The sequence below is a fragment of the Charadrius vociferus genome, unplaced genomic scaffold (genome assembly GCF_000708025.1).
Source record: "Charadrius vociferus isolate BGI_N301 unplaced genomic scaffold, ASM70802v2 scaffold744, whole genome shotgun sequence".
Classification (NCBI taxonomy): domain Eukaryota; kingdom Metazoa; phylum Chordata; class Aves; order Charadriiformes; family Charadriidae; genus Charadrius; species Charadrius vociferus.
In genome coordinates, this window is record NW_009648252.1 from 1,426,047 (window position 1) to 1,450,937 (window position 24,891).

The 24,891-nt window shown below is 45.6% G+C and overlaps 1 protein-coding gene across 2 annotated transcripts in view; it reads left to right on the forward strand.

Moving 5' to 3' along the window:
- FAM172A (family with sequence similarity 172, member A) overlaps nucleotides 1-24,891 on the forward strand; it is a 244,126-nt gene that overhangs the window by 218,671 nt on the left and 564 nt on the right. The window lies entirely within an intron of this gene.

The window sequence follows — 24,891 nt, forward strand, 5'->3', positions numbered from 1 at the left end:
TCGCGGTGTAGCGCATAAAAATAAAATCCGGCGCACGGGAGGCTTTTGCGGCGTTGCAGCCCAGCGCGGGTCACGGCCGCCTGGTGTCGTGACCATCAGCCGTCAGTGTCGGGAGCTTTTCACATCTGTCTTTATACCGAAATGCTGTGCTTTAAATACCTGTTGTGCCCAGAGTGAGAGCGTGCTGCTGGCTCCTCCAGCCCTCAGCAGAAAAGCAAAAAAGCGGGTACTATCTGAGCAAAATCACTTCTGAGATCTTATATAAAACCGTGGCCGAGGGAGGGTCGCGCTCGTTTTGCCCCGAAACCCCTTTAGAGTTCGGTTTCGCGTGCTTGTGATTCCCAGTCGCAGCACCGCACGGCTCGCGAATCCTTCCAGCACCCCGTGTTGTGTCTCATTTAATAACGTAGTTATAATATATTTGTCTACTTTACAACTGTATTTGTATTGGCATATAAAGTGTGCAGCAGCTGGGAGCTGTGTGGGGGTGGCAGAAAGTTATTTGATCTACAAAATCAGTTACCTGTCACTCAGTTGCCTTTCACTGAAACATAATAAAGAACCATTATGAGCCTATTAGCGGTGCTGATGTAAATGCATTTTATGTGCCATTTTCAGATCAACAGTTACCCACACAAAAGTAAAGTTGTTAAGTACAACCTTCTTTGTTTAAGAAGGCAAATCATAAATCGGGCAGGATATTAAGCTTATGAAATGTAAATGCGAGACCCCGAGGGTTTGATCTATCGGGTCAGCTTCAACTTCGGCATCGGGGGCCGTCCTTCCCTTCAGTAACCAGCAGACAAAGTCGTCTGTGCTAACATATTGCTTTCTACTTTCGTGGCAGTGTTATGAATGCTTCTTAAAAGGCTTCGGGAGGGGGGGGTCGGGGAAGCAAAGCTTTTAATATATTTAAAAAACATGACATTAAATGGCTCAGACTGGATTAGGAGAGTGAGGGTATAACTTGTTGCACACCAGTTTTATATCTCCCGTGAGAATTCTTTTCTTTTTCATTGTTATTAATGATATCACATTTTTGTGTATAATATTGATGCCATTGAAATCACTTAACGGCTTTATTTGCCAGAGAGAACCTGTCTAAAAAGAAAAAGTTGTTAACACTAATATTTTGAAATTCACCTCACATCCCTTGTTACGCTTTCAGTTATTTAAATTCCATTTTGAAAATTCCCACAGTTTCAGAATCTGAGTTTCCTCTTGATCTTATCGATGCAGTTTGAAGCAAGTCTCTTCAAAGCCACCAGTAACTGCACTTTTTGTCTCTTCTTATGGATTAGCAAGGCCCACACTGGGGATAAGAAGAAAATTTGGAAAATGGTCAAAAGCCAGTTCTTCACAGTTTCATTTTGTCTTCTCCTGCACACTTCTCCAGTCCGTTTTAGTGGTCTACCTCAGCACCTCTGGCCCCGGCCGCAGGGTTTGGTGATGAAACGCAAGATGGAACGCCGTGCATCCTAGCTGGCATTCGGCATCTGGGAAAGGAAAAGTTTGGTAACTTGGTGCAAAAGTTTTGTTGGTAATGCACAAAATGAGCGGCCATGGGGAAATGTCAGGTTACGTCCAGGTAGGAATGGAGGTGGAGTGTTTGTCACCGTGAGATAGCGGCTAATGACTGCGGTGAAGGCTACAGCCCGAGTAAGTCTTGATTTAATTGGATTGATAAAAGCCGTGTTCTTAGCTGCAAGCCTACCTAGCTGTAGAGTGTCCTTAGTTCTAGTGTGATGTAGCATTATCGGTATAAAAACGCATTTTCTGAAAAGTATGTTGGTAACCGCATCTCAAAAACACTCACAGAATTCACAGAATTCACAGAATTGTTAGGGTTGGAAGGGACCTCTGGAGATCATCTAGTCCAACCCTCTCCACTCAGGAGAGTTAGAAGAGGGATGGGGTTTTTTTTTCAGTAATATCAACCTGTTTGTATAGTAACAGAAGTGAAATATTTGGCAGTTCTATATGTATACAAATATGCTCCCTGTATGTAAGTATGGAGTACAGTACACAAATATACCATTTACTTAATATAAGCAACAACATTCTGTGGCAATTTTCCTAAGAATATATTTTATACATCTGTGAGGATATATATATGATATAATTATATGACAAATAAAAATATTTGAAGGTAGTGAACAGATTTGTTTATGCGCGTAGTCATTTACTTACCAGGATAGCTGATCTCAAGTACAGAATTCTTATTTACGTTGCGCCATAAACATGCATTCATATACGTACAGAACTATACATAACAACGAGGAGCAAATATCAGTGCTAAAAATAAATCTTTGCTTCTGAGAACTTAAGTCTGTGGCACACACGAGTGCTGTGCATTAAATTACAGCACGGATCGAACGAATATTGCGGCGCAGTTAACTAGGTGTGTGACTTTTGTGAATGGGATTCTACACCGGCTTCATCTGAAAGGCAAAGCCAAGTCGTGTGCCTGATGGAAGGTTAAAAGCAGGCAGATTTTTTGGGTGGGCTTTGCGTAGATTTGTGCGTGAGAAGCGCGCGCACGGTTGCACGCCTGGTTTGTGTTCACAGGCGTGGTGATTTATGAGCACAAATAAGTAAATATGCTCCAAATTATGTATGCGCTTAAACTGCGTGACATTTAAAAAATTTGCATGCTATTTGCATGACATTTAAAATCCGATCCCGCTGGAGCAGGCCCTGATACCCGATGGGGAGAGACAAGCCAGGGAGGTCATAGAGCGAGGATGACTTTTGGCAGCCTTCCCCGGTAACTACGGGACCATCGCAAAGGGGAGAAACGGCCGCACGCGATTTTGTGCGTTCTCTTACGTCTCGCTAATTGATAGCAAACAACTCTCATGCTGCTTTAGGTCTGAGCTGAGTTACGACTTCTGAGCAGCCACATTTCACGTTCGCGCAACCTAATGGCAGAAGGAAAGTTTCGTTGTTTATTATTGTTCAGCGAAGGCAGAAAAAGCAACAGCAAAACTAATGTAATGTCACAAAGTCCGTGTAACGGTAATTCTTATAGCTGTACATCTCACTGTTTTCTGGATTACTTTGCAAATAATAAATCAAATTCCTCCTCAAGGTGACATGTCAGTAATTTCAAATTTGATTAGCTTTATATGAAGGATGTTGATACATTTCTACATGAACTAATCTTTGATAGCTCAGCAGACTGACAACCTTAACACTTATAATGCCCCTTTGTGACAGTGTGGCACGCTGAAATAATGTTAAGCTACTTAAATCTGTAAAACCGTGGGGATTCTGGTTGGAGTATGGCTCAGCAAGCTTGACTTTGGCCTGTTCCTCCTAAGAGGATCTGGGACATGGAATAACTGTTCAATAATTTTGCTGTTTTTATTTTTAATGTCATAAATGAAAACAGATGGGACCGAGGGGGAATCTCTACATCATCCGTACCATGCCCCATAATTTCAGGCTTCCAGGTGAAGGAGGTAAATCCAAAGGGATCCATAGGACATTTGATCCCCAAGACCGTAGAGCTGTGAACCATGCCACATGTAAAGGAAGGCAAAAAGCGGTGGTTTTGAGCACTGCTGCCTGGTCTGGAGTATTTCCCTGTTGATGGAGCTTTGTGAAAGTGGCAGCTTTTTGTCATTTTGTCGTTAAAACTTGTTACAAATTCGCGGCTCAAACATTCCTCTTAGCGAAAGTGCCACAGAAGAACAGATTTGTGTTGCCACTTGTGTAATGGTTTATCTTTACTGTCTTTGACGAGGCGCGGGGGGGGATGGGAGGGAGGTATATGGCTTGCAAAGCTGGCAATTTTATTAAATGAAACAATTTCCCAGTATTTATTTTCAAAGAGTGAAGAGCCAAATTCTTTTTGTCTTGTTTTTATTCTGGCTTCAGATTTTTCACACTCTTATTCACACACATTAAGTGAAAATTTGTCTTACATCAGCGTACATATCATGAGCCCTTTAAAGAAAAATCCACCCTTCTCTGCCTGCCTGAGAAGCCCCCCAAGGAGTCTGCTGTGCTTAATGACATTGCTTCAAATTCGGGGAAACGTATTTTGAACATGCAAAAATATCAGTAAAGCCAAAAATATCAGTAAAGCCCCAGTGGCTGTTGCTCAACAGACTACTTTGTGTCTTGTGCACATTTGGCTTTCTACAACAGGTTAGCTGCTCGGTTTCTAGCTGTAGAGAGTTAAATGTATGGGATATAGCTATTTAAGAGAGAAATGTTCGTGTTGGTGCCTAGTTCACATTCAAGACAAAGGGAATAAAGAGTTCTCGTCACAACAATCTGACCAGTAATTGGGAAATTTTTAGCAAATACTTGAGAGGCTGATGCACACCGGGACAACATCTGTTCGGGCATATGCGTATACACCCCTGGTAGGAGAGACAGCATTTTCCTCACTGTTTCATGAAATTAAAGGGGTACAGATAGACTCACGGGTTAAGAGTCTCAGCTGGAAAAAATGAAGGTGCTATAACATTTTGCCAGTTCAGAGCCACTAAGAACTGGGATTTTGGCATTAACAGTTTTGGTACTGCATGCAGCAAAGGTTTGGCATCCTGTGGTGGTGAGCGACAAATAGTCCTGTGAGTGTGTACAGCAACATCCATCATGGCCAAGTCGTAGAATCATAGAATGGTTTGGATTGGAAGGGACCTTGAAGATCATCCAGTCCCACCCCCCTGCCCTGGGCAGGGCCACCTCCCCCCAGCCCAGGTTGCTCCAAGCCCCGTCCAACCTGGCCTTGAACACCTCCAGGGATGGGGCAGCCACAGCTTCTCGGGGCAACCTGCCCCAGGGGATCACCACCTGCACAGGAGAGAATTTCTTCCTAATACCTCATCTCAATCTCCCTTCTTCCAGTTTGAAGCCATTCCCCCTCATCCTATCACCCCATGCCCTTGTACAAAGTCCCTCCCCAGCTCTCCTGGAGCCCCTTTAGGCACTGGAAGGGGCTCTGAGGTCTCCCCTTTTCAGCCTTCTCTTCTCCAGGCTGAACCCCCCCAACTCTCCCAGCCTGTCCTCCCAGCAGAGGGGCTCCAGCCCTCCCAGCATCTCCGGGGCCTCCTCTGGCCCCGCTCCAACAGGTCCATGTCTTTCCTATGTTGGGACCCCCTGAGCTGGAGGCAGCATGGCAGGGGGGTCTCAAGTCCAGGAGGTGTGTTGTGATACGGCAGCGGTAAGCAGAGCAGCAAACAGTAGTTGGTAATATTTAAAAGATATTGGCCATAAAACATGGATAACAGCGTGCAAGGTGTGTTATGTGAATGGTGACATGATGCATGAGCAGTATAGTTGTGGTAAATGTGCTGCCCAGCGTGAGTGTTTGTATGGGTGATGGCCGCTTTGGGCAGATTAATGCTTTTGTAATTTGCCTGACTTGTTACATATTTTGTGTATTAGGTACCCGCTTTTGAAACTGAGCCTTTTATGACTTGACTGGACTCAGCAGATTTTCTGCATTTGAAATTGATCAATTAAATTGTTGTTTGGGGGTAATTGATTCTGTTTGCTGCAGAGTGGCCTGTGGCTGTGGCGCCCGCCCTTTTTATCTCATTCGAAGAGGACTGTCACTTTAGCACAGGAATGTATCTGCTAACAGCTGAAGCAAGGAAGAGAAACAGTGCATGGTTGTCGTTCCAAAATAAATAACTCGTTATACATCATGGCATCATACATCATACACAGTAAAAATTTAGATGCGATGTTCTTTCGTATAGGATTATCATTAAAACTGCTATCGCTATGTTGATGATGTCATGTGTGATGTTTCATACTGGTTTATTTTTCATTTGTTCATTTTCTTTTTTCACTGTTCTGCTAAGCAAACCTCAAAATATAAGTAACTGTTAACTAAAGCTCTGGCAGCAAACTTCAGGGATGAGTCTGCAGATGCACATGGTGTGATTACAAAATAATATTGCTTTTAGCGACCAGCCATTCCTACCTCCAGCGATGTATGAAGTGTTCAAAGTTTTAACTGATTACTGTTACCCACAGTGACAGACCAGTTAAAGCTCGTAGAGCAAATAATGACAAAGTGCAAACATTTTGTATTTTATACTTTTGTGCTTCTACTTGTGTTGGGTCCTTTGAGGACAATTTGTCCCCCGCAGCGAGTGCGGCTCTTCAGCTCCCTTCTTGCACCACTGGATTTGCAGAATCATGACCTTTGCATGCCCAGACTGAGCCGACCTGTGATGTCCATCGGGACTGGCATGTTCAGCTTAGCTTCTCTACTAGTTTAGATGATAATGCTTCAGGAATTTTTGGTGGACCACCTTAGGAAAAAGTTGCAGGAAAACAGTTATTGTGCCTTGACATGAGGTTTATTTTGAACAGGTAGGAGAACAGAATAACAGACTACTATGAAACAAAGGTCACCGCACTTAAATGTCTACAGGGGGGATCCCATTGGTACACACAATTAAGGGATTCATGATCTCTTCAAATTACTGCCAGTCGTCATCTCATGAAGGAATGAAATAATAGAAACACAAAGCTTTCAGTTGCCTTGTCGTGCAACTCACTCATCTGTTTTTCCAGAACAAATTATTATTTCTGTATTATCTCTCATTCTTTAGGACAGCCACAACAGCATCATGCAACTCCAGTGGTTGTGCCCCCAGAGAGACGTGCACGCAGGTTGAAATAACAGCTATCATCAGCTAGGTTAAGATCGAAATACGGCTCCTAGGTTAGTAAATATGACTGACCGTTACAGGTAGCTTTGCTCTACTTCAGCTACTGGGAAGTTAGGTGACCTGGAAACTTTAAACATAAGAAACCGCATGAGCAGTGTCTCTCCACTGGGAAAGATCAGAGCACCAGCTCGGCTGCGAGCGGTGCAGTGGTAAAAGATCATTGCTTGCAGAGAGACTCCCACCTGCAGACGCTCCAAAAAACACTCCTTGGAGTTTTCTCCCCTAACAAGATTCATTCCCTATTGATGTTCTTTAAAGTAGCCATTAGTTTCTGCTTTAAATACCTGGGTTTTTTTATCCTAACGCTTAATTTCATTCACTACCCATGTAATGGCCAATATACATTTCATAGCATTGTACTACATGAGTTTGCCATATCCAAGCTGTATGACATTCTCCTTCATTTACTCATTGTACTGCATTATAAATGAAATTATTTCACATTTTGCTGCAAAAGCCCGGTCTCTGTGGACCAGCTCTCTCTACACCCAGATAATAGCTGTGGGTCAGCAGGGGGGTCTGGTGGAAAAACGCACAAGTGGTCCTCACGGGCAGCACAAAACTCTGAGCAATATGGAGAAAAGCACCAATAAGTACCATCCCCTGTCCCAGTTTTGCCCCTGGGCCATTCTGGTGTTTACTAAACTGAGTGTCCTGACTTGTCCCTTCAGCATGCACTTCAAATATTCTCTTAATGTAATTTTCTGTGTTTAATTTGTTTCCTTTAACCATAGTAAGAAGAAGAAGGTGGGAAGTGTCATCATGTGATGCTCTATGGCTGCAGGTCGGTTGCAGAGATGGAGATTTCAGATCCAGACTTTGGGCTCAGGCACATGGGCCGGCGAAGTGAGGTGAAGCAGCTGAGAGTGTTAGAGTAGTAGATTATCACCTTCTTGATGATCCACAGCTAAGGGAGAATGAAGCACTGACCCAGTCGGTCAGTTTTGTCTTTGCTCGGGGAGGGTAAGTCTTCCACAAGGCTGCTCTCACGTGGTTTGGAAAGTTGCATCCCCCCCATCTCTGCATCCCAAGCTGTCTTGGGAGCAGCCAGTTTCCTGCTTTTCCAGGTTTAATGGTCTTTACTTCACCTAAAAACCCACCTCTTTGCTCTTCCCATGCCGGTCTTTTTGCACAGTCAATCCCCTCTTGGTCTACTCTTGCCACCACCCCGCAGGACTAGTTCTCCTCTCTCTTTATTTCCGTTAGGCTGGGTTTTTTTCACCTTTTTCCCCTTGTTTTGCCTGGGCTTGGGTTTGGGTTTGCCCGCACTCAGTTCCTGTGCCTGATGCCACAATCGCCTGCAGCATCTGGGAGCAGCAGTTGCCAATAAAAAAAAAAAAAAAAAAAATGGAGTTTGCCCATCGCAAACAGCATCTTCAGAGGAGTCCTTGGCCAGTTCAGCTGCCAAATTCTGGGGGCTCTGTGCTGAGCATATGCAAATGGGACTTTTCAAAGGCTTGTGACTAGGCAAAAACTGGGTGGCTTTTCATGGGAACTGCAAAAGGACAACAGGGTCCCTACCTTCCAAATTTCAGACTATTGCTATGAAGAACAGAGACGCAGGAGCTGCTCAGCAAAATTCTTGTAAGGCTTTCTTTTTCTTTTCTTTTCTTTTCTTTTTTTTTTCCCAACAGGGGCAAAACATGTTTTTCCTCAATCTTATTTCCTGAAGTGACTAAATCCTTTTAGTTGAAACATAAAAAAATAATAATAATCAGCCTGAGGCAGAGACAGAGCATGGGAATTTTCATCCCAAATACTTAGCTTGGCAAAATTTACAAGCATCTGAAAACTGAGCTCTTATAAAGGAAACTATTGAGATCCCTAACTACAGAGGACCTACTTGTGTTATTCACACAAGTCAGATAAGAATATCTGCATGACCCATTTGGGATACTCAACCCAATTAAAAAGTATCTGCTTTTCATATTTCAGAAATTCACATTAAACAATGGGTGTCCTAAGGAAGAATCTGCTTTTAGCACTTCTCAGGCCGTACCAAAGCTGTTGCATCTATTTGATTTGCTAAACATGCCTGTCACAGATTTTTTGTATTAGTTTTGTTGGGTTATTTTTTTACCGAGCCCTTTTTGTTGTGAAACTTAGCTTAAATACTTGCATGCACATTAGGAATCAGACGCAGTCAGCACTGTGGAAGCTCAACGGCATGATGCCTCCGAGGTGCATCCTTGGTCTCTCCTGGGCAGAAAATATGAAAATAATCATAGATGAGGTGGTTCTTCGTTCAGACCAGTGGCAAAAATGTTTCCCACCAGGTTCCCTGTGCTTAGTGTTATGGGGCAAACCCTGATGCTTGTTCCTGTTGCCTAATTATACCCTGGAGAGGTCGTGGCAGTGGATGGGATGCACTTCCACCGTGAGGGGTTGTGGGTTTGGTTTCCCTGACTTTGCGAAGGAGAGGTCTGCGTGGGAGCAAACCCTCTCTTTGCCATGTCCCGTCCCCTCGGTTCGCACTCCTTCCTCGCTCGGGGGTGGTCTCATGGGCTGCCGGTGTGTCTGAGTGCAGACCAGGAAAAGCAGTACTGAAATATCTGAAAAACTGGAATATTTGCACTGAAGAACTCCGTGGGGTTCCTGCAGAAAGTAACAGTTGCGGCTACAGAGATACCAATGCGAAGCGCTCGTATCATCCTAGTGCCGGAGCTGAAAAACACGGCAAAACAGACAGGGATGTCGTTGACTGCAAGTTCTTTGCTTTTTTAGCCAGTCATAGATTTTTCTCTTTTCACAACAGACTGGGGGGGAAAAAAAAAGACCAAAACAAAACAAAAAAACGTTTTCTTAATTTAATAAGGCAATATATTGTGTCTATAACATTTCATTTATCCCCAGACTAATGGGGAATGTGCTATATGTGTTCCAGCCACAGTGCAAGTCTTCCTCAAGTGCTTATATATGAGCTTCCCTCTAACTTTCCCTCTACAGGAGACTGAATTTTCATATTAACTCGTTGCAGGATCTTTTATGAGCAGCGACTGTCAAACTGTGCCTGTCTGTGCATTTGTGCATGCTGATATTGCTCTCATTTAGACCAACTTCAGCTCCCACCTCAATCTTGTTTTTCCCCATGCAGTTTTTCCCCTAATATATCAACAGTTTGTTTTAAACTTGTTTTGAAAAAAAAAACCAAAACAACCTACGGTGGTTTAGACAAACCAAGCCAAATTGGAGCAATAAGTATTAGAAGATACACACAGGGCACAAACAAAAGAATTCCCCAAATGTATTTTAAGTGATTTTCTTCCTGCTTTTTTAATATAATATTTGTGGGCCAACTGTGGCAATAACTGATAATTTTAATGCAAGATGACATAATTCCAGTTCAGTGATTCTTCAGAGAGAAATTACCCCAAGAACTTCTTTCCATTTTGCTCTAATTTTATGGGGGAAAAAAAAAAACAACCAAACCTGGAGATTCTCAATGTAAGGAAAAGAAAATAATTTGAATCACCAAGTTTTGAAACTCATTTAAATATTTCCTTTCTTTTGCACTTCCAAATACACTTTCCTGGCATGTTCTTGAATTTCCATCTCCAGCTCCTGAGGTTTACTGTCTTTCTAGCTGGGAGAGACTAAACCAAAGTCTGCTCCAGAGCCCACTAAATGCTTGGCAAAAGATCTCTACCATGACACAAGGGATCTTGCTTGCTTTTTCTGGGTGCTTCGCAGTGTGACTTAGCAGCACTGGTTCTACTGGGAGACTCCACGTGGAAAGATCAGTTGTTGGATTAGAACTGTATTTGGAAATGAATATTGCATTGGAAAGGCGCTAAGGTCATCAAGCTTCATTGTTTTCTGTCTTTGGGTATTTGTTGGGGTTTTTTTTCTCTCTGCCTGGTAGGGAAATCATAAATTGTTTCTTCAACATTGAGGTGACTGTCTCAGCTTCAAGATACATTTTTGGAGCTTAATGGTTTGTTTTGCTTTGGTTTGTTTTGTTTTAAACGGTAATAGTGATTCAGTCCCTATTTTGGACTGAATATGGTCTCCCAAATGGTGCTTACATAATTATTGCAATGGTTAAGTGAAATAGTTAAGAAGTTTGCTGCTCTGCAATAGGGTGATTAAAACTGGATTAGCAGAAAGACCCTGATCTTGGGGCTGCTTTCTGTCCAGTTGTGCTTTTCCTGAGGATGCAAGGCAGGACCTGCTCTGCAGTTCCTCCAGGAGAAACCCCTCTCTGTCCCTCACCCACTGGTCCCTGAGTCCTGCTGAGCCTTCTCCAGACACAGCTCAGCAATGGGGCACCACCGGTCACGCATGCAAACCCACAGTGAGCATCCCCTGCTCTTCAGAGTTGGGTTGGTATGGGTTGGTGGGTGGGTTTTTTTTTCCCATATTGTAAACTTAATATTTCCCTTCACGTTCATCCCAGACTTTTGAGTTTTCCCTCCTGCTGGTGGCAGACCCACCTCCCACGCTCACACGCCTGCGTCTGACTCCGTAGACAGGGATGTCAGGCGGGGTGTCGGCGGAGGTCAACGCATCCCAACGCGCAACGCGTCTTCTCTCCTGGCCTGCCGTACAACTGCTGTCACTGCGCTGCTGCGACGCACTACCTGATGCCCATCTCTGACCTATGGCCACCAGGCTGGCTTGCCGCCCCTGCATCCTGAAAGCCACCCATGGCTGATGCTCGGCGGCGTTCTTCCAGAGTGGGAAGCCAGGCGCGTGCAGGAGGGAAACGCGTTGAGCACTTCCAGAGAAAGCGGCTGTTCGCTGCGGCAGGGAGGAGGGCGAAGCGGGGAGCGAGGTGCAGCTTTATGGTCATTAATCTCAAACCTTCCCTCTAATGACATCTCTGAGGTTAAGTCACAGGAAGTGTGATATTATTCAGCTTAGTTAAATTTAGTGTAATTCCCATCTGCAGGGCTTTGGCCAATTAGCGTTTAGTCTTAAATTGCTGGTTTCCATGATATGGGAGCTTCGGAGTATCCTGCATTAAGTCTTGATGTGTTATGAATTAGGGTGCAGAAGCCTGAAATCTGTGCGCCGCGCCAAAAAAACTCAAGTTTCTGAGCAGTTCTGAGGCAAATATGCAATTAATTTAGTTTGCGACACTAAGCAGCTGGGATGGCACACTTACAAAGAATTATTTCCCCCTTTATTTGCTCTCCCAGCGTAGATGCTGGGAACGGCCGCTGGAGACAGGCTCTTTTGCAAAGCCATGTTTATGAGCCGCGGCATTTGCCCGGCGTGGCGGATCCTTGCCGCGCACTTCACCTCATCGGGCTGTAATAGGTGCAGACCTGTATTGATTACCATGACTTGCAGGAGAGAAAAATCTTTGCACTTCAGGTTGGGTATAAATTATAAATAGCGTCTCCAAAGGCTGTGAGTTACAGAAATGGCGTTCTTCTGAGACAGCCGCATGTAAAGCTGTTGTTGTAGAGGTTATTAACTTTATGATTGCAGCACAGGTGTACTTGACCCACAACAATGATCATTGTCCATAAAATCCCATAGTCTGGGTTCAATCACCTGCCTTCTTCAAGAATGTTCATTAGCAACGACCAGCAAAGGTCACACTAATAAAAGAAGGTTAATGCTCACTATATCAGTGTAAATTCAGTGGTGAAACAGCACTGTCCTATCGCCATCTTTCCCACCAATACAGCTATGCAAGACTCCTCTAAGTGGGTCATGTAGGTCTTAGGCATAGCAGGTGTATGTCTATGTGTAAATACTTATTTGTATACATACATACACAGCAGCTGGTGACACGCAAATGAGAAAAATGTCACTGGTGTGGGTTAGCCATAAATCATAGAATCATAGATCATAGAATGGTTTAGGTTGGAAAGGACCTTGAAGATCGTCAAGTTCCAACCCCCCTGCCATGGACAGGGACACCTCCCCCCAGCCCAGGTTGCCCAAGGCCACCTCCAGCCTGGCCTTGAACACCTCCAGGGATGGGGCCTCAACAACCTCTCTGGGCAACCTGTGCCAGTGCCTCACCACCCTCAAAGTGAAACACTTCTTCCTAATGTTTAATCTAAACCTGCCCTCTTCCAGTTTATAGCCATTCCCCCTCATCCTATCACTCCATGCCCCAGTAAAAAGTCCCTCCCCAGCTCTCCTGTAGGACCCCTTTAGGGACTGGAAGGCCACTATAAGATCTCCCCGGAGCCTTCTCTTCTCCAGGCTGAACAGCCCCAACTCTCTCAGCCTCTCCTCATAGCAGAGGTGCTCCAGCCCTCGGATCATCCTCGTGGCTCTCCTCTGGACACGCTCCAGCAGGTCCATGTCTTTGTTATGTTGGGGACTCCAGAGCTGGACGCAGTACTCCAGGTGGGGTCTCACGAGAGAGGAGTAGAGGGGCAGAATCACCTCCCTTGCCCTGCTGGCCACACTTCTTTTGGTGCAGCCCAGGATACGGTTGGCCCTCTGGGCGGCGAGTGCTTGCCCCAACCCAGATGATATCTTGCAAGTGCACGAGGGCTATTCACACCTCAAACTCGCAAATTTTTTTGCAGTTTTTTATTTTTCCCAGCGGATTTTTTGTAATTCATTGACAGAATTAAAATTTCATCAAAATGAGCGATCTGTCAGTGATTTTCAAAACTTGAATTTTTAACTCCATTTGTTACTTGGTTTTTGTATTCTGGTGGCCCACCTCCATCTTCTATGGCATTTTACAAACTCAGACGTGTTTCCTTTCCATGCAGACTCTAAAAAATGTGCTAAAAAAGGTTTCCCATGAAACTGTTGTTCTCACCTAGAAGACAGACTACTCATTTCTGTTACTACTCAGGGTAGGGCTGCTGCATTTTCATGGATGTGTCCTCTTTTTCTGCCCTCACCACCACACCTGGGTGGTAGATGCAGCTCGTGTCCAGGCTCTTTAAATACTTGACAAAGCCAGATCTGGGACTTTCTTTTCCTATTAAGAAGAAAATGTGGAGAGGGAAGATGTGTTTGGTGGGCTGCTGACAGCAACTGGAAGACGAATGTGTTGGTGAGGAGAGACTGGATAGACACAGTAGCAGTGGGGTGGAGGAGGTCTTGGTGAGCCAGGGTTGAAGAAAAGTAAGGAAAAGGGAGAAACTGGTGGGCCATGAGGACAAGAGAGGTGAGGTCGGTGGGCAGAAGTGGTGCAAGAGGATCAGGGGCAGGTGGTGGGCAAGGGTTGAAGAAAAGCTGCAATGTAGGCAGGTTGTGGGGGAGGAATTCAAAGGTGGATGTCCTGGAGAAGTAAATGTCCCAGGCAGAAGAAAAACAGGCAAGGAATGGGAAGAGATTTAGGGTAAATAAAGCCTTGGGAAGGAGTGAAGAGGGCATTCCCTGCCCTGAGGCTTGCACACCTACTTATGGGGGGGTGGCTCTATCTGCCTGAGACCCGTGAAAGTATTTGCCCTGTCAAGCCTGAGGTGTTTCTGAGCATGTACAGAAGTGGTGCGGTAATAAAGCATAAGCTTTAAGGTCAGGAGCTGAGGTGTCTGTGGAGCTTAGACACCTTGGGGGGGTGGTGAGCAACTGAATCGGGATTTTCAGGATTACTTGGGTTTAGGCTGTTAAGTTTCACTGCTCTTGATGTAAAGGGGCACATCCTTTTCGGCAGCTGGTGGCACCTGGACCGGGTGCCCAGTGGGACCAGGAAGACAGGAGGACAGCCCCGTCTCTGCCCTCCCCTACACACACGATGTTTACACCTTCCTGTGGCTGTGGCCATCAGGAGAGGAGAACCAGGTGGAACAGAATTTTGCTCAGCTTTCCCCCAGGAGCAAAGCCGGCATGGCAGAGGCAGCACCTGATTTCTTTGGGGCTTTTTTTTTCCATCTTGCCCATCACAAAATTAGCTTCTGAAGGAAAATTGCAAGGAACTGCCCTTCCTGTGGCTGCTCCAGGGATGCTGTGCAACAGAGGACCAGGCAGAAGACGGATGGTGCCAATGGCACGCTGGGTTGGGTTGGGTTGGGCTGGGGCCAACCAAAGGCAGTAGTCATAACATGCAGCAGACAGGTTAGTGAATAGCGTTCCTCTACCTACGAAAATACTCTGGGCTCATGTTGACTGTAATCCTTTGCCTACACAGAAACGACAGGACACTGTAATCCAAGCAGAATTTTCAGGGGGAAAACAAATTCTCTTTGAGATGTTCCTTACACAGAAGATAATAACCATTTTCTGCTGGCAGGGGGGATTTAATTTATTCACTAAAGGCTTATGATATATGAATTCAGAATCTTGCTGAAATATAAAGACACTGGGCGTTTGCTGCGGGGCTTCGCACCCTGTGCGCGTTACCATTGCAGTTTGTTCCTTCGAGACAGTCTCGTTCCTGTCCTGGGAAAGACCTTCTTTACATCCACAACTGCCTATGTCAGCATCCACACCGGTCTCCAAGCTCCGCTCCTGGCACGAAAGGGGTGAAAATCATATTCAGCTGCTTTACTCTAAAATTGCCTTATTGCGGTTGCAAATCTGTGCTTATCCCGCTCATGATTAAGGGTCTTTCCCCATTTTTATTAGACAGGGGTGTCTCTACCGTCACACAACGCGGGATTTTAAAGCTTTGCTGCCCTTGCTCGCTGCTCGGGGTGCAGGCGCTGCCATTCCCACGGCGTAGCCTTGGCTGCCCTGGTTTTGGGAAGCGCCAAAGCCGGGGTGGGTTCGTGCTCACGCTGCCGGTACAGCTGTTCCTTGGGTGATTTACATAATTTCATTTGCTTGGTGGGTTTTACAAATCTGTCGTATTCTTCGCTGAAGTAAGCTGACATCAGCGTTTTCTGAATTATTTCCAATAATTAATTCCCCATCCGGATGTTTGATGGCACAATTACTATTTAGGAACAAGTAATCATAAAACACCATCGCGGAGAGTAGCTGTTTTCTAAGCGCCAGGTCCTTTCACTCGTCCAGTCCTGCCGTCATCAACAAAACTGCTTGCACAAGTAGCGCTCTCCCAAGTTCACAGAGCTTGCCAACGAGGGGTACGCTTCAGGTCTCTGCCCTATAAACGCTGAAAAGCTGTGAGATTTTTGGAATAAACTCAGATTTAAAAATGAGCCCTTCGGTAGTTGGAGTTCAGTTCACTCGCCAGTGTTGCCGCGCTGTGTTTTGAGTGTGTTTAAGTGTGTTTTATAAGTGCGGTGTGCTTGTTAACGCTGGCAGCACTGCGCGGTGAGCAGAGCTCAGGTCTGTTCCTGCCGGTCCACAAAAGCACCATCGTGATGGCTTCTCCCTCAGAAAACTCCACTAGATGTGCCCTTGCGGAGCAGTGGGGAGAAAGAGGTGTAACTGACTGTGTGTGTGCTGCTGGAGTGTGTTAAGATCTGTCAATGTAAATTAGTATTTCCCAGGTTTATAACCTGTGGAAGCTTTGAAGCTTAAATACTTGTTTTTCAGCGGTCTCGCCCAAGAAGCCACGTGGATGTATGTTCTCTTGGGAAGTGTTGGGTTTTGAGCAGGTCAAAACTTCCTTTATTTAAAAGATAATTTTCCTTTCTCCTAGTTGAGAAAATGATGGTTTTCAAATGCTAAATACTTTATTTGTGCTCTTGGGTGCAATTTTATAAAGATTTTTTTTTCTAATTCATAATAGAAAAAATGCATCTACATTTAAAAAATTTAGTTGGCTCACTAATGTACATTATTCAAATGCTTCAGAGCTATTGTGATGTACCCTGCAAATGCAATCAACTTTACATGTTGCCCAAATAAAGCAAATAAAGTCACAAACTATTAAAAGACAGAGCTGCATGGAAAGAAACTGAAGGAGTTGTCTGATTTGTCCACACTCCCCAGGGCGAGGTCAGCCATACCCATAATATTTCCAAGAGACAGTTGTCTAACCTGTCCTTAACTTCCAGTGGTGACATCCTGCACCTTCCATAGGTATGTTCTTACCCGAAAAATAACTTTGTAAGACAGAACCTGAATACCCCATCTCGCTTTTGACAGGTAAAGGATTTTTATATTTGTCTTTAAATACCGGTAAAGGTGTAGTTTTAGATATGAATAGGTAGGTAGAGGTGTAGATAAAGATATAGCTACAGATAGAGATAACAATAGAGATACATGGATTAGCGAGAGAGAAGTATACAGAAATACAGATATCATTTCAATCCTTGCCTGTTTCTCTCTGCATGCTACACCGTTTTAACGTGAGTTTTGAAACCTATGGTTGTATGACACCAAGCACATCTATACTAAACCCCTTCTTCAAGGAAATGGCGTGATCTTCTGCAAACATTCCCTCAGTTGGAAATCACTGCCTGTGAGAGTGTTCAGTAGCACGCCGCAGGTCTGGTTCAGCCAGCGGTGGGTGGGATGCTGTAATGCTGACCGAGTGGATCATCCCTCCAGCATCACATGGCATTTCACCAGGAGCACATATTCAGTGGCTTTGGCCGTAGTACGGCCCCACGTTCAGCATCCTCTCCCCTCAAACTGGGTCCCCGGGAAGCCTGACGTCGGCTTATCTCGTGTCTCACCAGCTGGCTGTTTTCCCTGCTGCGTCTCACTGCCGCAGATGTTTGGCAAGCGGGATATCCACACAGGAGGCTCTCATGGAGGCAAACATCCTCCTGGTGCAAATTTGGGGGGCTCGCTGGGTTGGGGGTTTTTTTTGTTGTGGCTTCCCTTTGCTTGGCAGTCCTAGAGCAATGGTGGGGCAAAGGCTACGTTCGTGCATCTTCATCCTGGTGGTTGCCTGGGAACAGCCGAGGTACCGGTGCAGATTTGGGCTGTTTTAGCCTCAGCTCTCCTGCCTGCCACCATCCTTGTCCATTGATGGGTGGCCAAGTCTCCTCTCCCTTTCCCCTTCCGAAAGCAGGGCTGGGATGGGCGGCATCTGGGAGAGGTGTTCCTGCAAATAATGGTGCCGCCTGGGGAACCCCCATCACCAGCTCTCCCACTCTCCTGGGGGCTCTGGATCCTGCCCCACAGCATCCTGCCCGTCTCATGGAATTTGGTGCACAGATAAGAGCAGATCCACGTGGGTTTGCTCGTTCGCCCACGCTCCCGCCCATTTGTGCAAAAGACTTTTTGTGAAATTTTGGACCCAAGGACATGTTTGCTTTTCAGAACTAGTCACCCCAGGGCAGCAACTCAGACCAGCCCGCAGCCTGGGATCCTGTAGCTCTTCTGCCTCTTGAAATGCTATTTAATCAGCCTACGGTTTCAACTGTTTGTGATTCCTTCCTTTTTTTAACACAGTTGTGTGCAAGTTGTATTACTGTCACTATACGCATTGGTATTAACAACAGTTCTGCCCTGGACGCAGAGCACTGCCTATTCTTTACTGGGAAGACTCTATAGCTGCTTGATATCTTTTTTTTTTTTTTTCCCTTTTTTCATATGTACCCCAAAGAAAATGACTTGAATCTTGGCCACTCAGAAAATGACCCAACTTTTGGTAACCTGTGCCCAGAAGGGAGCGACCTTCCAACTTTCACCTATTTGGCCAGTTAGCGCACAGAGGAGCAAACAAATGACCTGTGCTCATGGGATTGCCCTTAATATTTAATGAAGAATAGTGAAAAATGACAGCTGTGTTAGCCTCCTGTCTCGTTTTCGCTTTGCAAACCTTGCTTGCGCTGAGCTTTTGCGTGAATCTTTGCATCTGTTGGTCGCGGGGCAAGAGGAATTTATTAAATATTTTGTTGCCTTCTTAAACCACTTCATTCTTGTGAGTAGCTTGTGTGTTGTAAACAAGGGGTGGGAAAAAGCTGATTGCAAGTACGGGAGTTCAGAGGTAATCTTTGTTCTGGGTCGGCAGGATGCTTGTTGCTCTGTTTCCATCATCCCACTAAAGATATTAGAGACAATAAACATCCAACAAAAATAAACACTGGAGATAATAACCAAGTACAAAACGTCTTTAGTATGTGTAGTCTATTCTCCAGCATCGCCGCAAAGGTTCCCACAATTTTCCTTGGATGCATATTGCATCTAAACCAGCTTACTCTGTGCCTAAGCCCCCTCTATAAGCTGTATTTCATTTCTTCAGATTTCTCTGGTTCTTCCCTCTTGGCTCCTCCAAAGAATTCATTTCCCTACGCAGTTGCTTTTAGATTATTATCATGGCCATGACTCCACAAACTATTACTTCTTAGCCAAACTAAACAGACGAAGGTTTGGGGGTTGGTTTGTGTTTTTTTTTAATGTCCCCTCAGCGATCACTTCTTCCATCTCGTTAATTGGTGTATGGCTTGCCTCTCAATTTCGCCTAAGCTTTTAACCTTTCTTTACCATCGCGATGTCTGGAAGTGCATATGCAGAAGCTCCTGAGGTCGTTGCTTCTCAAAGCTCTTGAGCTAATGGACTCGCTCCCAATTTTTCCTGAAGCTCTCATCCTCCCTGTCAGGAGTATTTAGTGATTTTAAGCAAGGTATGTTTTTTTAATCTCTTTTTGCTGATGAAGGTCTGAGAGCTTCTTCTATTTTGGGGGTTGAGACCTGGAGGTTTACATCAGCAGAGCAAAACAGTCGCAACAGGCACAATATTTCTTCCTGCGCAGATCCATAGGATCCAGGAATTGTAAATGGAGAAACCTCATGAATTAAAAATAGTTCTGTCATTCTTGATAATGTCTGATGCACTCAAAGGTAAAAAAAAAAAAAAAAAAAAAAGTTAAATTCCTGTTCAGAAGTAACTGTGTGATACAGGAGTCATTTAATAGCATCCAGAAAGATGGATGCAGCAGAGGCGGGACATACCTTATTCTCACACGTAAATGCAGATTTGAACATATCATTACGCTACTACAGAGTTACAGAATTGCAGAATTACATACCTAAGTATTAAAGTCTTACATGAAGACTTTAACGTCTGCCTGTGTAGATAACGTGAGAAAGAAAGAAATTTCCATTGATTCATAACTTTCAGGAGGAAAAATCCTTTCTGAAAGGCGTATCGCACTGACCTTCCCAGGTCAGAAGGGGTTGGCTCAGTTGTTCATTTATTTGTAAAGGAAGAATGAATTGCGTTGCCCCTCAGAGTTATAGAAATAATGATAAAATGTGTTTAGTAAGTTTTAAAGTGCTTCTGGTCACGCAAATGCCCCCAAAAGGCTGCATTTCACCCTTCCAACCGTTCAAATCAAGTTTTGATGAGGCTTAGGGCCTTTTGTCGTGGTGCAGCTTACATCGTAAGAGCTAAAGCGACGGCTGCCGGTGTTTGGGGACAGGATTGCAGAGCTAACATCCTGCCCTAAATTGGCATTAATGTTTCGCGGCGTGGCAGGGTCTCGGCGTGGACCGTGGCCGCGGGCACCGAGCTCGCTGCCGCTGAAATCGATGGCAAACCTCTCCGCTGAGCAAGGCGGCTGGTGAAGAGCAGCAACGCTCTCCATCCCAACAGGATCCCAACCCCGAGGTGTGCAGCACCCCTTAATCCATTTTGAAGCCGGCGCTGTTTAGAGAGGAGCACGCCGCCACTTGGAGGAGCAGACCCGCGGTCAGCCCTGCGGCTAATATCTGTGGAGAAACTTTTCAACCTGGGAAACTTTCCTCCGCGGAAATATTCCAGCGCGGAGGCGCCTACGGAGATCTCTCCCCGGCTCCTGTGCAGCATGGGAAACCTTTGTCCCACACATCTTGTAAACGCGGCGGGGGGCCACCATTGTGCCGTGCATCTTCTGAGCACCGCGGGAGGAGGCTTTTGTCCGGCGCAGTGGGCTGGCGCCGTAGGAGGGCACCTTTGTCCCGCACAGCCGGTAATCGCTCGGCGAGAGTGAATGATGGGGATTGTGGAGATCCTTCCCTCCGCGGGCACTGTGCTTCAGACAGAGGAGTTCGTTGGCCTCGCCGGCAGAAGAGCTGCTTTTCCAGAGTGGAAGTGGAAGTGGAAATAAGGGGAGGTGGCGAAAGTGCACTTGCACACGTGTGTGCAAATGGCCACCGGGATCACTCGCCCGGTGGCGTTGCACGGCCGCCCCTGCAGGCACCACTCCCCGTTCCAAAATTTGCTTTCCCCCTTCTCTATTTTTCCTACCCAGGTAGGCTGCCCTTTTTTTAATTACTATCTCTCTGTACCCTTCTTATGTTTGCTTTTTCTCCTATTCAATACATCATCTGCTAATTCATCTAATTAACCAATAAGCGCTCTCATTATTCTTTCAGATCACTAATAACCATGTTTAAAGGACTTGAGCCCTAACACCGATCCCTCCGGGACCTCATAGGTACATTTTCAACATGGTATCATTGCTTATTATTGTCTTCTCGTGTGCTCTAGCCACTTCCCAAGAAGAGCACCAGGACCCACTTCCAAGACAGGCTGTGGTACCGTTCATTGTCTCCTAGATGCAGAGTTATGCCTTTCCTCAGCTGAAATGTCGTGAACCTGATGAACCGTGATGCTGTTCTGGACTTGCAGTGGTAATTGCAGAGGGCAGAGTCCCAAACTGACACCCAGTGAGGAACGGTGATGAGATGAGTTGAGATGAGATGCTGAGTCTGGACCCAGCCTGCTGAGATGCCACGGCCAGAGCCGGCACAGGCACGGCACCGCATGGCTGGGAGCTGCGTTACTGTAAATCTCAAGTGTTGTGAGGTCTCCTTGGTGGGAGTAAAGCGACTCATTTGCAAATGAGAAGTAAGGGCAACCGCAGCCCGTTAGAGCAGTGAAGGTCATACCTCATTGTCAGTGATTCCCCAGGTTCCCACCACCCCCACGTTGCCAGGTTGACCTATGCAGAAAGACACGGCGATGGATAAATCTCTCGCCCACTGATTTTTGTGACTCAGTACGGTGGTCAAGTTTGGTTTTTACCTGTTCTTGCCAAATCTGAGCCTGTCCTGTTCTAAGTCTCTGTTGCCCTAAAGGCGTTGGCAATTTTTTTTCACGTTGATCTATTACTTTACTACTATTCAAAGGTAAATTTTACGTGCGGTAGTTTCAATTAATCCTCCTTTTCTCAAATTAGCATTGTTTTTCTTCCCACCCCCACCCCAGTCCTCTGGTGCCTACCTGATTGTGCATGAATTCTCAGAAATAATTGCCAGTAGTTCAGCAAGTTCATTAACTGATTCCCTGAAGACCTTCAGATGCATGTCATCCAGACCTGATGATTTGTATATTAAATTTTTGCAAGTATTCCCTTACCTGATTTTTTTTTTTTTGTATCAACAACTGTATTGGCAAGTCTTCTTTATTTCTGATCGTCAATATCTCTTTGCGGTGGTCGGTAAATTGATTCTGAAACTTGTTCACCGTTTTACAGTCATTACTCGTTTCACCTCACACATTATGGGATCCACCTTCTTATTGGGGCTCCTTTCCAGGGATGTTCTGTACATGCTAAGATATATATCCGGTTCTCCCTGCCTCTTCCTGCTTGAGCAACTGGGAGGTCGTTCTGCTTTTATGGCATTTCTCTCATTTCTCTTCGTGGTGCTGTGAGCCTGGGGGGGGGGCTGTTTGTTTTTTTTTTTCTTCTGCGACTGCAGCCTGAGCATATTTTAGGATGTTCTAGCTGTCTCCCACACTTAACGGGTTTTATATGTCTTTTCATTGCAACATGCTCCTAAGATTTCTTAAAGAATTAATGTCCAAAATCACTATACGTTGTGCGACAACCATCGCTTAATACAGTATATTGAATTGTGCAGTTTATCATCACGGTCATTGAAATTAATGAGCGCTAAGGGTATATATAACTTAGAGGACCTTGGCTTTAGTACAACTGCTTCTTATTATCCAACTCTCACAAATGATTCTTTCTATCAAAAAATAGATGGCTGCTCATGCATTTAATTTAGGTTTGTCTACTACTAAAGGCACAAGGTTTGTCTACGACTAAGTACGCAATTGAGATTGCAGTTGTCAATGATGTTTTTCCTCTGGTGCAAACCTTATGGCCAAATCTGTCATCACCCTTAGGACATATCTCCTCTTGCTTCTGTCTAATTTTCCAAGCCTCTGGTATATAAATCATAAACGCACAGTCTGTGCAGTGTTAAATTTTTAGGGCTCTCCCTTTGGTAGTAGTTGAATGTAAGGACAGAATTTGACCTTTAAATGACTATAAAGGGCCAAGGCAGATACTTGGCAAGCTTTTCTTATTGCAATATTAATCAAGCAAAGAATCATCATAATCCTGGAAACTAAATAGCCATTGTAGTGATTTTATCACCAGGGAAATTGTTCATCTGTCAGTAAGATTGTTACTAGGAAAGGGAAAATAGGGAGTGTTAAAATTGCTTTAGACCGCTGAATCATTGAGTCCCTCTAGACTCAAAGCTTGAATTGTTTTTTGAGAGGGGTGGGTTGAGAGGGGTTGCTACAGGAAAGCTGTAGGTTAATCAGTTTCAGTAACACCAGTGAATGTATGCCTGATCTCTCTTGAGGACATGAGGAGAGTGCATGGGAGAAGGCAGGACGGAGAAAGGGACGGGGAGGCTTGAGAAACTTATTGTTTTGTCATTTTTTGTTTCTGGATGGCCCTTTCATGGAGGAGGAAGGTTGTTGATAAAAAGGAAAAAGAAAGAACAGGGGGAAAAAAAAAAAACAGCATAATGTTCACTGCCTATATTTTCATCTAATTTAATCCAGTGGATATTAATGAGGATGAATACGATCGAGACAGAGGGAGACGGATGCAGGCAGGCAGGAGTGATAGAGACATGTTTGTGTGGGAAACGTCCTTGTAGGGCCCAGAAAGCCTCATGGGAAGACGTTTTGCCTCTTGGGGCTCAATGTGATGTTACCCTGCGCTGTGACACGGCTGTGTGAGGAGACCTACCTGTGCAGGGCTGTCCTTGGGGTGTGCTAGGACAGCCTGTCCCTCCATGAAACCACCTTCTTTACTGGTGTCATTGCATGGTGGCAGCAGGTGATCGTAGCATACCCAACCGTGCCATAACCTGTAGGACAAGTCTGGTTTTGTTAGGCTGAGGGTTGTGCTGGAAGAGGAGTTTGATGCTTCTGCTGTGGTGGGACACCTCTGTATATGGGATGACCCCAAGGTGGGGAACAAGCACCGGCAAGTGTGGCTATAGGGTGGCTCTCGCAGGGGATGAGGCAGGTGGTCTGCATGGAGAGCCACCTGCAAGGGTGAGATGGTGACGGACTGCCTCCCTGCAAGGATGGTTTGCACAGGGATGGGTGAATTTACAGGTGGAAAGTGTTTGTATAAAAAGTGCCTCTGGGAAATTCGTGTAAGATGTCATGAATTGTCTCCCTACAAGAAAGACGGAGAGGAGGGGGAAATCTGTATGTGCGCGTGACGTGGATCCTCTTTGTACAAAAACGTCTCTTTTGTGTGGGAAGTGGTGTCTTTCTGTGGAGGGCTTTTTTGGAGGAGCTCGTCTGATGGCTGCCTTTGAGGGAGCGGGGGAGGGCAACGTGACGGGTAGTGCCTCCATCAAAGACTTTTCTGGAGGGGACAGCGTGCATGGAGCCACCCAAGGATGCACCACGGATGGGTATGTGGGGGTGAGGGTCCCGGCGGGGGTGTGAAGGTGGGCGTGCAGGCGGCACCGTGCCAAAGCATCCCTCCAGGGCAGCCAGCCTGTATCCCCGGGGACCATCAGCCGCCCCATGTCCCCCAGGGATCATCGGCTGCCCCACACAGCATCCCTCTCTGCCGGGCAGGCCACGGCCACCGTGTCCTTCATTGTTGTCACCCCCAGATTGTGATACTGTCACAAAACTGTTGCTAGGCAACAAATGTGGTTACCGGGTCTCAGCGAATAGCTGAAGGGGAAAGCGAAGTGTTGCACCATTGTAGAGTAACCATAGCAATGACCTACTATTACAGACTAAAGAATTATCATTAACAATGTTAAAGTATCAAACGGAGGCCCAGGATCCAGAGACTTCCAGGCAGCATCTCCGCATAATTGGGTTACCCGGGAAGAGGTCCCAACTCCTCACAGCCCTTGGCTCCCTCTCTCCATCCTCTTGGGTTTGTTTTGGGGGCTGTCGTGGGGTTTGGGGTGTTTTGGGGTTTTTTTTGTTTAGATACAGCAGATGTGCCATGTGTTGAAGGAGACACTTGTAAAACAATAGAAGTGCCCACCAGAAAAAAAAAAAAGAGAGAGATGCGGGTGAATGCGTATGGAGAGAGAAGGGATGAGCAGGAGGGATCCACTTTCCTGCCTCAATATTGCGTATGGGCATGTTGGGAAGGGATGCACGAAGGATGCCTTTGTGACATGTTGGTCGTCATTCAGGTCAGGTGTTCTCTTTTGGTTAAAAATGCATATACCAGGCAAAA